The following is a 16,853-nucleotide window of genomic DNA, read 5'->3' as shown; positions in this document are numbered from 1 at the left end:
TATGATGGGATTCCTTACGCTATGTATAATCGCTTAAAAAAAAAGAAAAAAAAAATAGTAATGCCAGGCATAACAAAGCTCGCTCGACAGCAGTTATTTTATTGCTGTTAAATACTGACTCACTTCTTCCAAATAGTGCACAGTTAACTTTTAAGGTAATGGCACAAAGGTTTTCGAGCTACGCCCTCTGAAAATCCGTGATCTTGCACATGACCTTTCAAGGTCACTTAAGGTCAAAGGTTATGCTGCCAAAGGAAGGCCCATATGATACGTTCTGTATCTTGGTAATAATAAATATCTGTCTTTAACGAGTTTCGAGTTATAGCCCCCTGAATATCTGTGACCTTGATTTGACCTTTCAAAGTCACTTACCGTGAATAACCAAGGTACCAATTATAAACACATATGGGATTTCCAAATTATTGATAACGCTAAATATCTATCTTCAACTAGTTTCGTGTTATACCCCCTGAATATCCGTGACCTAGAGTTTCACCTTTCAAGGTCGTTCAAGGTCAAAGTTCTTTGTGCCAAATGAAAGCCCATATTATGAGTTCCTGTATGTTCATAATAGTAAGTACCTGTTTCTACAACCGATTTCAAATTATAGCCCTCTGAATATCTGTGACCTTGATTTTGCGTTTGGGGTCCCTCTGTCACCTCCATTTTTTTTTTTTTTCTTTGGAGATCAATGCCCACATATCCTGAAAGTTTTTGTTATTTTATTTAGCCGTTTTTCAGTAATATTGTAAAAAAACAAACAAACAGAAAACTCGACCAAAAAGAATTCCTCGTCGGACTCCTTGCGGGCGAGGAAAAAAAAAAAAAAAAAAAAAAAAAGGTCTTCTGGCTGTTGGGACTTACTTGTGCTTGAAAGTGTTACCCTTTCGACGTTATCAACGAACTTACATATGCCCATTCACGTTAAACTCTTCAATTCGGTGAAGTTTTTTCCTACTATTCTCGCTAGTTACAGACGACATAACGTAGCGTAACAGATAGTTCTTGAAACATTGCATTACTTTGGGACTCTTTCTGGCAATATATTAAAGATCTAACTGCAAGAATAAGGTACATAATTCGACGTTGAACTAACATCAGACCATTCTTGTTTAAAAAATAAAAAATAAAACTAATAATTAAATGGCTAACTTTTTCGATGCTCTTTCAGATGAATGATATCCTGGGAGTCAGAGCTATAAATATATCTCACGTAAGTCATTCTCTTCTATAAGTATGCCTGGGGAGTATTTGTAAACTATCAACACAAGAAAATTCTAATAGGCTGCTCAGAGGCGACAGGTATTTCGATTAACCTTTTTCTCATGGACCAAAAATAATAATAATAATAATAATAATAATAATAATAAATTCCTAGGAGTCAGAGCTACAGTATATCTCCCGTAAGTCATTCTCTTTTGTAAATATGCCCCCCCTTACAAAAAAAATCTTGCGGACGCCCTTGTACAAGGTTGAACCACTTGCCCCACATAAAGTATGACTAACAATTTACCCCGTATCAGGTAGTTTACACGAATCACCTCCCACCACGAAGACTGGAATAAGAGCAGCAGGCGAAATCAAAACCCCTGAGTCACTGCGACTGTTTAGAAAGGCTAATCCAAGGAAGATTCAACATGGTGGCAACAGAAAACTCCACAAAGTGTTACTAACTGATACACATGAGAGGATGAAATTACAAAATAAGATGGACAAGTCCCAAGAAAAACAGCGTAAAACCTTCAAAGGGAACCTGAACACTAAACTGTCTCTGATGTCTGCTGGAAATGGGAAAAAGAGATAGACTACAAGAGATTGTTCGTTTCTTGTTGTTGTTGTTGTTGTTGGCGTAGTCTCCTGTCCAGGAGTTCTGTATTATAATTTTTTTTCATATCTTATTATATATATATATATATATATATATATATATATATATATATAGTATCCCTTATCTGTTTCTATTGTTCCTTCTCCATATTTAGTACTATGCTCCTTCTTTTCAGTATTATTTCATCAGTTTCTGCGCCTTTAACGATTGTATATCGTTTTCTTGAATTGCTCCAATTATTGTTTCCTTCTCTATTTTGTTCTCCGTTATGTCTTCATATGCCTTACAATGAAACAGATGATGTTGCGCTTCTTCTTCCTCCTTGCATAATTCACATAGTAAATTTTGTTCATATTTATTTTTGTAGTTTACCTTAACATCAAGCATTCTCGTTCTTAGCATTAATATGAATTTTACTTTTTCAAAATTCAACATTTCTAAATACTCTATTTCCTGTTCTGCTGCTTCTTTAGTTTTGTTTCCTCGTCTCATTTCAGCTATGATTTCTTTATTCTTTTCTTGTACCTTACTCTTCTCATTTTCTTTGCCTCTTTTTGTTCCATATTTGTTATATTTTCTGTAATATTCTTTAGCCTTTTCAGACCTTGGATTTCTTTTTCGTATTCTCCCTCATTTTCCTCACTAAGCCGTTTCATTTGTACTTCCATTGCATCCTAAATTGTTTAGTTTAGCTCTATATAATATTCTAACTTTCTTGTATTTATCTTATGTTCCGTTTTCATTGATTTTGTTTCATACAGTAGGGCACATTTTGGTGTCGTTCTTGGTAATTTTAATAGTTTTGTTAAATACTTTGTTTGGATATCATGAACCTCTTTTCTTTCTTTTTCTTTTAACTTTTCCCAAGTTTCTGTTCGAAACAAGAGTGCTGGTGTTACACATGCGTCAAATAATTTAAATCCTATTTTAACTCTACTAACCTTCATTTCCTTTATATTATACTGATACCCTCATGAATTGCCAACTCTTCTTTATTAATTCAGTTTTTCATGTGATCATTTTGCTTTCCCTGGGGCTGGATTATTTTCCCCAAGTACTTTGTTATTGGTGTAACATTGAGGTACGAGGGAGAAGAATTCTAAACGTCATTCACACACTTGTCAGTGGTATAACAATACTAATTAAAAATTATTGATAATGCCGTGTTTTTGAGCAATTTATATCATATTTGCTAAGGTTTATGGGCGCATCGGCTTCATCCCAGTATCTGCCGACACTGATATATATATATATATATATATATATATATATATATATATATATATATATATATATTAGAATGGAGCTGTTGTTTTTATATGGTGAAACTAACACACGTTGTCCCGAATCCTTAATGATTTAAAACCTAATTTAGAATGGATAATCAATACCATTCTTAAGAATTCCATTCCTATTATATCAATAACTGTTATACCCAAGACAAATATATGAATGGCGTTTAGAATTCTTCTCCCTCTACCTCAGTGTTATATCAATGACAAAACACAATGAAAAAAAAAAAAAGGTAACCTACAAGGAAACCAAACAGCAAAAGACAATGGCAATATATCGAAATTGTTCATTTCAGGGAAGGAAATTAAATTAGGTTTCTATAGTAATATATTTAGATCTGGATATAGAATTTAGTTAATAAATGTAGGTTTAATAGGTATATAAATATGAGTTAGTATAACTTTAACCTTCCTTCCGAAATCGGCATCTTGGTGAATCCATATAATCTTCTCAAATTTATTAGAGACTTTCCAAATCGGTAGGGTTATATTAAGCATCCACTAACTCCTTTACTACTAGAGGTCTTTTCAGAGATTAATAAGATCGCTCAGGCGTAGGAAAAATGTAATAAACAGTAAGTTATTATCTGAGTGACTCTTTGCAAATGAACTGTAAGTTTTCAGTTTCGTTATATATAACTATTTCTTCTGAGCTCTACGAACAATGTCATCCGCATAGCTTATAATTTTTTTAAAAAGTTTAATTAGTTTCTGTATAATACTATTACTCGTACGCGGAGATGACTGAGTCACCTTAATGTAATACAGTATACTTACTAGTAACGATTTCAGTATGAGAGTCCATTCGGCTTACGGAGGAACACTAATAACAATGAAATAAATGAATATAATATCAAACCCCTGTAGTTCAGACCTCTCTAAAATTTAATAACCATCTAATAGTAGCGAGAACTGATTAAAAAAAAAAAAAAACTTGTAATCTATAGCGTGAATCCCTAACGATAAATCATTCACAACGATGACGTATTTGTTTAGTTTTTTTCTCGTTGTCTTCAGACGACTACGACTTTATCCACCTTAGGAGATGAGATTTGCACTGAGTTAAGTAAAACCTTTGGTCTGACATTAAAATTAAAAATGCATCACGCTGAAGTAAATTAACTCGCAAAACCTGTGGCAGTAATGGTGTCAGATTCAAATGCCAGTAAACTTCTCTACTATGATGGGATTCCTTACGCTATGTATAATCGCTTAAAAAAAAAAAAAAAAAAAAAAATAGTGGTGCCAGGCATAACAAAGCTCGCTCGACAGCAGTTATTTTATTGCTGTTAAATACTGACTCGCTTCTGCCAAATAGTGCACAGTTAACTTTTAAGGTAATGGCACAAATGTTTTCGAGCTACGCCCTCTGAATATCCGTGATCTTGCACATGACCTTTCAAGGTCACTTAAGGTCAAAGGTTATGCTGCCAAACGAAGGCCCATATGAGACGTTCTGTATCTTGGTAATAATAAATATCTGTCTTTAACGAGTTTCGAGTTATAGCCCCTGAACATCTGTGACCTTGAATTTGACCTTTCAAAGTCACTTACCGTGAATAATAAAGGTACCAATTAAAAACCCATATGGGATTTCCTAATTATTGATAACGGTAAATATCTATCTTCAACTAGTTTCGTGTTATACGAGTACCCCCTGAACATCCGTGACCTAGAGTTTCACCTTTCAAGGTCATTCAAGGTCAAAGGTCTTTGTGCCAAATGAAAGCCCATATTACGAGTTCCTGTATGTTCATAATAGTAAGTACCTGTTTCTACAACCGTTTTCAATTTATAGCCCTCTGAAAGTTCGTGACCTTGAATTTGCGTTTCGGGGTCCCTCTGTTACCTCTAAAATTATTATTTTTTATTGGAGATCAATGCCCACATATCCTGAAAGTTTCATGTTATTTTATTTATCCGTTTTTCTGTAATATTGCTAAAAAACAAACAAACAGAAAACTCAACCAAAAACATTTCCTCGTCGGACGCCGTCTGGGCGAGGTAGGAAAAAAAAAAAAAAAAAAAAAAAAAGGTCTTCTGGCTGTTGGGACTTACTTGTGCTTGAAAGTGTTACCCTTTCGACGGTATAAACGAACTTACATATTCCCATTCACGTTAAACTCTTCAGTTCGGTGAAGTTTTTTCCTATTATTCTTGCTAGTTACAGATGACATAACAAAGCATAACAGATAGTTCTTGAACCATTGCATTACTCTGGGACTCTGTCTAGGAATATATTAAAGATCTAACTGCACGAATAAGGTAGAATAATTCGAAGTTGAACTAATATCAGACCATTCTTGTTAAAAAAAAAATAAATAAATAAATAAAATTAAAATTAAACGGCTAACCTTTTCGATGCTCTTTCAGATGAATGATATCCTGGGAGTCAGAGCTATAAATATATCTCACGTAAGTCATTCTCTTCTAGAAGTATGCCTGGGGAGTATTTGTAAACTATCAACACAGGAAAATTCTAATAGGCTACTCAGAGGCGACAGGTATTTCGATTAACATTTTTCTCATGGACCACAAAAAAAAAAATAATAATAATAATAAAAATAATTTCCTAGGAGTCAGAGCTACAGTATATCTCCCGTAAGTCATTCTCTTCTGTAAATATGCCCCCCTTACAAAAAAATCCTGCGGACGCCCTTGTACAAGGTTTAACCAGTTGCCCCACATAAAGTATGACTAACAAATTACCCCGTATCAGGTAGTTTACACGAACCACTTCCCACCAGGAAGACTGGAATAAGAGCAGCAGGCGAAATCAAAACCCCTGAGTCACTGCGACTGTTTAGAAAGGCTAATCCAAGGAAGATTCAAAGTGGTAGCAACAAAACTCCACACAGTGATACTAACTGATACACCTGAGAGGATGAAATTACAAAATAAGATTGACAAGTCCCAAGAAAAACAGCGTAAAACCTTGAAAGGGAACCTGAACACTAAACTGTCTCAGATGTCTGCTGGAAATGGGAAAAGAGATAGACTACAAGAGAGTGTTCGTTTCTTGTTGTTGTTGTTGTTGTTATTGTTGGCGCACTCTCCTGTCCAGTTCTGTTTTATAACGGATGCCTTTTTTTTTTCTTATTACTATTTATTCATTTATATATGTTTTTCGTATCCCTAATCTGTTTCAATTGTTCCTTCCCCATATTTGGTACTATGCTCTTTTTTTCAGTATTATTTCTACAGTTTCTGCCGCTGTAACTATATCTTTTTCTTGAAATGCTCCAATTTTTTGTTTCCTTCTCTATTATGTTCTCCGTTATGTCTTCATATGCCTTACAATGAAACAGATGATGTTGCGCTTCTTCTTCCTCCTTGCATAATTCATATAGTAAATTTAGTTCATATTTATTTTTGTAGTTTACCTTAACATCAAGCATTCTCGTTCTTAGCATAATTATAAATTTTGCTTTTTCAAAATTCAACATTTATAAATATTCTATTTCCTGTTCTGCTGCTTCTTTAGTTTTGTTTCCTCGTCTCATTTCAGCTATGATTTCTATTATTGTGCCTTACTTCTCATTTTATTTGCCTCATTTTGTTCCATATTTGTTATATATTCTGTAATATGATGTAGCCTTTTCAGATCTTGTATTTCTTTTTCGCATTCTCCCTCATTTTCCTCACTGAGCCGTTTCATTTGTATTTCCATTGCATCCTCATTTCTGTAGTTTACCTTTATATAATATTCTAACTTTCTTGTATTTATCTTATATTCCATTCTCATTGATTTTGTTTCATACAGTAGGGCACATTTTGGTGTCGTTCTTGTTAATTTTAATAGTTTTGTTAAATACTTTGTTTGGATGTCATGAACCTCTTTTCTTTCTTTTTCTTTTATGTCTTTTCCCTTAATGTCTGTCTCACTGCTTTTCCCGATATCTATTACTGTTCTCGTGAAAGGAACGAACAAAGGCACACATAGACATACTCATACACAGCTTGACTCTCTCTCTCTCTCTCTCTCTCTCTCCAGTGTATATATATATATATATATATATATATATATATATATATATATATATATATATATATATATATATATATATATATATATATATATATATAAAGTTTGTTTGATTTTTGGATCATTAATTTTTAGCCTCTTTAGTTTTTGAAACATCTCAGTAGTTCTAATTATTCCCTGTATATCACTCTTTGGTGTGGTGATAACTGGTCAGACTCTGTCCCAGGGGAGACACTTGTGCAGTGCATCGAATGAAAAGAATTGGCCCATGAGGAATGTACACATGAGTATGATTGTTATGTATGCCACAACTGTAATTCTGATGATGATTAGTCGTAAAAATGAGTGATCATACCTGGCCCAACTTGAAGGAGACAGGATCAGTACCTGTCATAGCTCATGAATCTTGAGCAAGTTTTGTTCTGTTGATAAGTTTTCCCATTATTACTTGCTCGGGTATTATGTGTTTTTACTGACTGTTTCACCGTATTACCTCAGTTGAAATGTTGATTGTTGATTGCAATAAGCTCATATTTCATTTTATATTTGTAACAACATACCCCATATACGGGGCAAGTTGTATACAGTGACTGTGCACTGTATATTCTGCTATTTCTCAAGAAAGAGACGATTTATGGTTTTTCTGTTTAATATCTGTTATTAAACATTATGGCCTTTTAACAAGAGAAATTGTTTTAAGTTATCCTGTGTACTTTTTGATGGGTTGGCAAAAATAGTAATATTGTAACAACTATCCCCTGTCTCCCATGCGTGCAAATGAAGACCTATTAGTCTAATTAAAGTACCACTTTTTCAAACACTACCTTGGGATAGCGGGTCACACCATGGCTGACATTCTTTCGCAATTTATACTGTATTATCGGTCCTCTGAACTTGGACTACTCATAATATACCCGGGTTATGACTGGGGGGTTGCATGCACTTCGTATGGACATTACAGCTGGTTAGGAATAGAAGGTTGCCCTTCCAAATTAAGGTAGAACAGGTTAGCTTACTTACTTTACGTCCTGTTAGATATCACTTGCGGTAGAAATGAGTGTCAGATTAAGTTAGATTAGGTATGATTAGAATAGGCAGTGGTTCTTTTATGATAGAAATATCTGTGCATATTAAATGAATCGTACTATAACTACAGTACAGGTAATAAACCTAAAACTTCCTGTTTGTGAGAATCTGAAGTCTGACAAAAATTCTATGAGAAGGAAGAAGTGCCAGTCTCGTAAGTACACGAGAATACTAATCAAGTCCAGGTTCAGGTTTATTAAAGATGCTTCCACTCCTCCATAAGTATAACAAACTTTCGTTTGTGGTCTCTGCAACTCCAGCTCTGGTTTCAAAGATCGCTCTCTTATGGGTAACCTTTACCATCTACTGATCACTCGCTCACATAATACTCTCTCCACCCCCCCCCCTCTCTCTCTGAGTAGGCACACCTGTGTGTGCGTGTGTGTGTGTCCATTTTTTTTTTTTATGTGTCCGAATCTGGGCATAGGCTTCACAGTCTGCTTCCAAGGCCCAGTAGTCCTCCTACATACCATACACCTTTCCATGTCACCACTTCAGTGCTAACAACCATCGTCTATATTGAATACATGCTAGGGCTGTCTCATACAGGACTGGCGTGTTGGTACTAGCGGGAGTATTTTTATGACATGTCGGCAGGTCTTCTGATAGATCAGTAAAGTCTGATTTTATGAAATGCAAATCCTTAAACTGTTCCCTGCCCCAGCGGGAATTTGTACCTGGGTCCGATAGGACTGCTGGCCACTTCTCTACTGACTGAGCCACCGCGTCCCCCACAGTCGTTGTCGTTCTCCGCCACCTCTTCCAATTCTCTCCATTTTACCACCGTCAAGTAAAGCTTCCCCCTAGTCCATGATACTGAATAATTGTACCTCTTGGTTTTTTTAACGCGCCAGTTTCATGATGTGTCATTATTTTAGTTCTTCAGATATTTCCTTGTGTTTCCGCTATTCGGTATTATTCAGTTAAGGAGAGACTTTTCGAACCGGAGGGATTACATTACCAAACACCTTAGCAACTAGACGTCCTTTTGATACTAAATAAAAATTTTCTGAACTAAATAAGAATAGCCTAAATTATATTATCTTTCACTAGTAGTAGATCAGTATGGCGGAAGTAGTGGAAGCGATGAAGAATATTAAGTTGGGAAAGGCCCCAGGAATTGATGGAGTGTGTGGTGAAATGCTTAGGTATGGGGGTGAGATTGTTGTGGAGTGGATATGGAAGTTGTGTTGATTGGCTTGGGAAGAGGGAAGGGTTCCAGAGGACTGGAAATCAGGTATAATTGTTCCTTTATACAAAGGAAAAAGGGAGAGAGAAGTATGTGGTAACCATAGGGGTATTTGCCTACTTAGTGTGACTGGTAAAATATATGGTAGAATACTCATTGATAGGGTTAGGCATATGACAGAGGAGCTAGTTGGAGAAGAACAAGGGGGATTTAGGAAGGGAAAAGGGTGTGTAGATCAGATATTTGTTCTAAGATGTTTAGTGGAGAAGTATCTAGAGAAGGGAAGGAAAGTGTATGCTGCCTTCATGGACTTGGAGAAAGCTTATGACAGAATTGATAGGCAAGGTATGTGGAAGGTATTAAGAATATATGGAGTGGAGGGGAAATTGTTGAGTGCTGTGAAGAGTATGTACGAGGGAACTAGGGCTACGGTGCGAGTGCTTGGTGAGCTGAGTGAGTTCTTTGATCTCAATGTGGGACTGAAACAGGGTTGTGTGATGTCTCCATGGCTGTTTAATATATACATGGATGGGGTTGTAAAGGAGGTGCAGGGTAGGGCAGTGGATGTGGGGGTGGCTCTAATGAATGAGGGTGAGATTTGGAAGCTTCCGGTGTTGCTGTTTGCTGATGATACAGTACTGTTGAGTGAAGATGAATGGGAGTTGCAAGGTTTGGTGAATGAATTTGGGACAGTGTGTAGGAGGAGGAATCTGAAAGTTAATGTAAACAAAAGTAAAGTTATGGTGTTTGAGAGGAATGGAGTCACAGAGTGTGCAGTGAGGTTGGATGGTGAGGATATGGAGAATGTGAGTGCATTCAAGTACTTGGGTAGTGTGATGAGTAAGGATGGAACTTTGGGGGATGAAGTGCGTGAAAGGGTACACCAGGGAAGGAAGGTTGTTGGTACACTGAAAGCAGTGATGAGAAATAGGGAGGTGAGTATGGAAGTTAAGAAGTCACTGCATGATAGTATTGTGATCCCTACCCTGACGTATGGAAGCGAGGCTGGACCTTGCAAGAGGGGAACAAGTCAAGAGTGAGAGCAGTGGAAATGAGTTACTTGAGAGGAGCATGTGGAGTGACGTGGAGGGACAGGTTGACGAATGAAGAAGTGAAGGAACGCTGTGGGGTGGATGTGGATGTGGTTGAGAAGATTAGGAGAAATACACTGAGGTGATTTGGACATGTGAAGAGAATGGAGAATGAAAGACTGACTAAGAGGGTGTATGTAGGTGAGGTGGTGGGAGGGAGAGGGAGAGGTAGCCCGAGGATGAGGTGGAGGGATGGAGTTGAGAGGTATATGAGGGAGGGGGGGTGAGTTGGGGGGAGGGTAGTCAAATGGTGGGTGACAGAGCGATTTGGAGGCGTTTTGTCTGCGGCCACCCTTTGCGGGATAGGGTGTCGGGCTATAGATAGATAGATAGACTAGTATTTGGAGCCATTTTATCCCCACGATAATCTAAAACAGGGGTGTCAAACTCGAGGCCTTTCGAGGGCCATTTCATGATTTACAGTAGTCTCGGTCTCGAGAGTCAGCAGAGATATTTACCGGTACCTGTATGTATTTACAAGACTGATGTTTACAGCTTAATACGAGAACTTACTCCCGTAAAGACAGTCAAACAAGCAGAGAGAGAGAGAGAGAGAGAGAAAGAAAGAGACTGGAAGGCAGGTAAACAGATGATGATTTTTTTTTTTTTTACATTTAAAAAATTTAGTGCTCGAGAATAGATTAATAATAAATAATTGAATAAAACCGACCACACTACCTGAACCTGAACACGTGGCGGCATCGTACAGTAGCGAAGCCTGGCACGAGGTGGTGGTTACCCGTTTTGACGTTTCCCTACTTTGTTTCATAGGTACACCTCAGTTCTGTATATATTTAGTCACAGCTTGATTAACTGAGTTATTAAAAACCGAAGTATAACTCACGATTTCTCTAAAAAAGCGGCGAGGTATAATCAATGCAGTGCTGACGTACACCGCGTGTCTTTCGTGACTATTAAAACGCTTGGGCCTGGCGGCTCATGCCTTCAGATAACAGCAATGGCTGCCTCTTCGGTTGTAAACGGATCCCTGATATTTATTTACAAAATTTTCCCTTTATAAAAACGATATTACTAGCAATTTTATTTTAAATCAAATTATTACCATTTTGATTGAAAGGTATTTTATGAATTTTGTCTCTTAATATTATTTTTACATTAATAACAGTTAACGTTTCACAGACTGATAAATCTTACCTTCATCTCGCGTGCCATTTATGACCATCCTGAGGGCCATATTTGGCCCGCGGGCCGTGAGTTTGACACCCCTGATCTAAAATATGAACCCACCGAACTGCTGGCTGAAGCACCCCACCTTTCTGCGGGTGGATAGACATGGAGCTGAGGGACACTTGCATAACCGGGCATTAGAGCCGCATGACCCTATCGGTGCCACCAAATGAAGGTATCTCTCTCTCCAGCATCTCGTCTTGCGGAAAAGGGCTGGAACAGAACAGAATGAGTGTTGCTTGATATTTGAGCGTGATCGGAGGAAGAGTTGTGAGATGGAGGTGGGAAGCAGAGGAGGGAAATACTTGGTCAGGTGGTAGGAGGAGTAGATATTAAATGAAGTGAAAGAAGAAAAGAGCTGGGTTGGTGGTGAGAGAGGAGAATGAAAATGAGAGAGAGAGAGAGAGAGAGAGAGAGAGAGAGAGAGAGAGAGAGAGAGAGAGAGAGAGAGAGAGAGAGAGAGAGAGAGAGAGAGAATAACGGTCAATATAATGATGATTATGATGAAGATGATGGAGGAGGAGGAGAAGGAGGAAAGAAAAACAATGATTTCGGAGAGGAGTAGCAGGGGACTGTGAGGATAATAAGAAGTAATAATATGAAGTACAGTAATATGAGAAGAAAGATAAGGGAATAGAGGAGGTCAAAGAAAATGGTGAGAGGGAAAAAGCTGAAGCCGAGGAGAAAGAGGGAAAGATTGATTGGCAGTAGGATGAAGAATAAGAGAAGCAGGAGGAGGAAGAGGGGGACGATGATGACAAGGACTTCAATGATGATGAAGAGAGAAGAAAACATAGGAAAAGAAAAAAAATGATAAAAGTGAAGAAGATAATGAGGAGGAAAAAAGATGGAAATAAGTATTGCCCATAATTATTGAGGCTAGAAGCAATGTAATGTGGGGAGCAAGACGATATTATGGGGTGCCCTTTGAAACAGCGGGCTTTTTGTTTTACCTATTCATAGATGAGCTGAAAGTAATAATGCTGGCAGTTTCATTTACCAACATTTTTATAAACCCTTCTTCATTACTTGCCTTCTCTTACCTATGGTTGTTTCTTCATACGAAGAGTAAAATGGGAAAAACATTAACCACTCTAGTACGTTGTTTCTTGCATTGTATTCTTGTTGCCTCCAGACGATTTAGTCAGCAGAGGTGGGACTTCAGTGTAATAAACGGGTTACATGTTTCAAGTAACCCATGAAGTGCGATATAAAGGTTAAGATGAACATTATTTAGTGGTTTATTAATTGATTTAGCAATTAATTTAATTATTTATCTGTATTTTTAGCGAAGACGGGAATTTGTGGCATCGTTATATATTAGAAAGTCGTAGCATGCATTCAAGAAGGATGGTGGGTATTAGTGTAGAAGTAGTGGTAAGTAAAGATGCGTGGCATGTAAGAGGACTCCTGTGAATTCTATGTCAGTAATCGGACACACACAAATTATCAGTCTGTAATTAGGAGGCAAGTGAAGGGGTGACAGTCTGTGAACGATACATATCACAATTAGTGGTGAAGTGATCCGCTTAACTGCTTAATAATCAGCAGCAGCTGAAGTGGAAATTCAACTTTCCTTTGAGACATATTCTTATATACGACAGCCTAGTGTGAGTGTTAGGTAATGGGGATGCTATCTCCTTTCGGATGCTATCCCGCTACTCGCTAGCTGGCAGCATCTAGCATATAAATGGAAAAAACATAAGCGATGCATATAAATGAGAAAACTACTAAATAACTGAAAAAGCGCTATATAACACCTTTAGGGACTGGTGGATAAACTTATTTAGTTTGTGCCATGACACACTACACCCAGGTGCTAGCCGCGGGAACCCTGGGCCAGAACTAATTGTCAGTAGGCTGCTTACGTGCCTGAGCGTTATCCGGCTCGTAAATTTATTCACACCATCTATAATGAGACGTAGTAAAGGCTTAATTTCCTCGCGAATGTCTCAGACATACGATAGGACGACAAAAAACAAACCATTTCGACGAGTAGAAGTCAAAACCGCGGAGTAGCATTAATTTTCCAATCTTCCTGAATCAATGCTAACTGATGTATGCACGTAAATCTGGCAGGGAGAAAAAGAAAAATTACCTCTGAGTAGGATGCAAGAAGCATAAATTAAATAAACCCATGAGCTACCGAGGTATTTAAGTTGTATTTTATAAAATACTTGAGAAATCTTTAGTTTTTATCGCAAAATAGTAATGTATAACTCTCTACGAAGAGTGTAAAGCAAGCCAGACGTTTCTGTCTTAATTATAACCGGTGGCTCTAAATTTTGAAAAATGTCACCAAGAACCACTTCCAGCTTGGTGATGCCATGCCCGGTTTCTAAAAACCGTGAGTAGCGCTACCGATCAGAACCACATTTCCTGTATCACCGCTAACTGATGTATGTACATAAATCAGGTACAAAGCGAAAGAAAGAATACCTTTGAGCACGATGCACAACACAGAAACTACATAAACCTAATAGTTCGGGAGCATTAAAATTTTAAGGAAAAAAAACAGGGAAGCAAGGTTGCTGGTTCCTTTTAGGAAGCGATAAGAAACAGGAAAGTAAGCATAGACGTAAAAAAAAGCTACTACATGACAGTGTTGTGATACCTACTCTAAGATATGGAAGTGAAGCCTGAACCTTGTTGGAGGAACAGAAGTCAAGGGTGAGAGCAGTGGAAATGAGTTATTTGAGAGGAGCCTGTGGAGTCACATAGAGAGACAGACTGACAAATGAAGAAGAGAAGGAGGGTTGTGGTGTGGATGTGGATGTGATAAGAAGCGTTAGGAGAAACACACTGAGGTGGTTTCGCCATGTGGAGAGGATGGAGGGTGAGAGACTGACGAGGAGAGTGTATGTGAGTGAGGTGGAGGAGGGGAGAGGGAGGGGGAGGCCAAGGATGAGATGGAGGGATGGAGTGGAGAGGTATATGAGAGAGGGGGGGTGTCAGCTGGGAGCAGGGCAATAAAATGGTGGGGGACAGGGCGATATGGAGGTGATTTGTTTGTGGCCACCCCTTGCAGGATTAAGGCGTCTGGCAATAGATAGATGGATTTATACACACTAAGCTCGCACCTTGTTTTCACCTAAAGATTGTGTGGAAAGCGTGTTTTATGTATAAGAGTTTATGTGTACTTAATCCTTCAAAGCCTCAGACAAAATATAAGTAAATGAGAGTAACTCCTGTGAAGTATAGTAAATAATTAATCCATCTCAAACTGAGATATCTCAAGAGAGAAAATGAGAAGCTACAGATTCTCCTTTTATGCACACCCAATTTTAATCCACGAGAATCCCAAAGGAATACATTCAACGCAGTTACATACGAAGTGAGTGTGACCGAGAGTAGCTGCAGTTCATCGTAGACAGTAAGTAATCCATTTCAAACTCAGATATTTTTAGAGGAAAAAAAAGTCAGTTCCTGCTAATATGCATACCCACTCCTAATTCACGAAAACCCCAAAAGGAATACATGTACATTAATGCCGTTACAGAGAGAGAGAGAGAGAGAGAGAGAGAGAGAGAGAGAGAGAGAGAGAGAGAGAGAGAGAGAGTAGATGCAGTTACAAGGATAGAAAAATGATCTCATATACACCTTTACATTCATGATAACCTCATAATTAAATTTTACTTCAATAGACGAGCGAGGGAGAACAACGGACATTCAGGTGAGCGACAGAACGGCAAAAATACATTGCTGCATAAATGGAAAGGGTTTCGAGAGTCAAAGTGCAAAAATTCTAGAACAGGTGGACAGATAAAAGGAATGTAAGTGAATCGTGGATATTTTCCTGCTCTATTTTCCTCAGTCCTCTAAAAGCCTCTGACTCTCTGGGGATGAGGCCATGAATTTGTTAATGGAGTGGTGGTTAGGTATCTGGGAGAGGGAGGAGTGAAGATTGGAGGGAGGGGGCAAGAGGGGAGTCGGAGAGAGAGAGAGAGAGACAGGAGGAGGACGAGGAGGAGGAGGAGGAAAGAAGGAAAGAGAATAAGGGGAAGAGTGAAAGAGAGGTGAAGGAAGGTAAGGGACTGCGATTGAGAGAAGTGAGAAAGGAATGGAGGGAACAGAGACCAAGGGATGTGGAAGAAAGGAGGAAGGAGACTGGAAGGAGGAAAGAATGAAGTTGGACGGAGGGAGAGCATACTGGAAGGGGTAGAGGAGGAGGAGAAAGAGAGACATAAGGGAATTGGAAGGGGAAAGAAAGACAAATGGATGGGGGAATTGAATTAAATGTTAAGAAGCGAAAGAGGAGGGTGAAGGAAGGAAAGGGAAGCAGAGAGGGGAAAGAGTAAGGGATGGGGTATGGGGAATGGAGGAAGAGCAGGAGGAGGGAGTTGGGATTGGGAGGAGTGAGGATGGAGGAAGTAACGAAGGAGGTAGCGGGCAAGAGGAGATTGAATGAAGGGGGGGCGGGAGAATGGGGTATGGAGGGGGGAGTGTACTGAGATGTAGAGAAATGCTAGAAGGGAGTGTGAGAGGAGAAGGGGAAGGAGAGTGAGGAATGGGGTGGTGAGCGGAACAACAGGGTAGTAAGAATAGGGGAGAGGGAAGAAGTGGGGATAGGAAAAAAGTGAGTGATGGGAAGAGGAGGGAAGAGGAGAATGGGAAAACCAATAAAAAGGGAGGGAAGCAGTTGGGAGAATGGAGAAAGGAGAATAGAAGTAGAAATGGCAGAGAGGGATGGAGAAGGAGGAGACAAGAGGGAGTGAGGAAGGAATCAAGGGGCATAGGAAAAAAGAACGTCAGGACATGGGAAAAAGAGATGGAGGAAGTGAGAAAGGGAAGGGAAAGAAGAAAAGGAAAGAGAGAGTGATGATGGGATAGGAGAAAGGGTTTTGGGCAAGGTGTATGGAAGAAGGAATAAAGAAGAGTGAGATTGGGTAAGAAAAGAGGAGCATGAGTTGCGGAGGAAGAAAGTCAAGGATGGGGTAGGTGTTGGTGAGGAAGAGATGGGGTAGTCGGAGCTGGAAGGGGGAAGAGTAAGGGATGAAGGGGAGAATGGGTTAAGAGGAAGCGTGAGGAAGAGAGAGCAACAGGAAGGAAGGGTAAGGAATAAGGAGCAAGAGGAAATTTGGGGATAAGAAAGGGTATGAGAAAAGGATGAAAGGTCGATGAAATGAGAAAGGAGAAGAGAAAAAATGATGGACTGATAGAGAAAAAAAAATATGGATTGAAGAGTGATGAAGGA

This window comes from Coenobita brevimanus, chromosome 30, assembly GCF_032717465.1.
Source record: "Coenobita brevimanus isolate Jiangsu-jjx chromosome 30, ASM3271746v2, whole genome shotgun sequence".
NCBI lineage: Eukaryota > Metazoa > Arthropoda > Malacostraca > Decapoda > Coenobitidae > Coenobita > Coenobita brevimanus.
The sequence above is the reverse complement of the archived record's forward strand: the minus strand, read 5'-3'. Positions refer to the sequence as shown.